The following is a 653-nucleotide window of genomic DNA, read 5'->3' on the forward strand; positions in this document are numbered from 1 at the left end:
CGCGGGCCGGTCCGCGGCGGTCTCCCTCGCCCCCACCGCCGGCAGCGCAGAGCACCCGCTGGTGATCCCCCCGGATAGGGGGCTGGCGGCAGGCCTTCCCCCACCCCCAGCTGTGGAGCCTTATAGGACTCACTTGCCCAGTGGCATTATTAACGTGAGGGATTCCCCAGGGAACAAAAGATCATGGACCTTGCTGTGGTTCTGAACGGAGACGCTTCGGGGACCTAAAGCTGGGACCTTACCTTCACGAAAGAGCCCCTGCTCCTCCAAAAAGGCTATGCATGTGCCTGTGTGCGTGCACAGGGAGAGAAGCTAAGCAGCTCTGAGCAGTACAGGCACAAGAGCCCTGGCTTCAAAACTCAGGTCCACACCTGGGTGTTTGTACTGCAACATGGCCTTTTGCTTTTTGCTCTTTTTTTTTTTTTTTGGTCACCCTGCGTAGTTCAGGGTTTCAACCACACACCCATGGCTGTCTGCACACTGTCTCGGGGGTCTGCGAAAGATTACTGCAGTCAATCAAAAGGATGCAAATACCCACGCTTAACAATTGAAGGGGGTCCACACCTCCGTTCAAAATTTCCAAAGGGGTCCGCTCCTCCTTTTGAAATTTTTTAGGGGTCCACAAATGCCAACCGCTAGTTTTGGCCTATTTC

This window comes from Crocodylus porosus, unplaced genomic scaffold (genome assembly GCF_001723895.1).
Source record: "Crocodylus porosus isolate Cpor-Errol unplaced genomic scaffold, CroPor_comp1, whole genome shotgun sequence".
NCBI classification, from domain to species: domain Eukaryota; kingdom Metazoa; phylum Chordata; order Crocodylia; family Crocodylidae; genus Crocodylus; species Crocodylus porosus.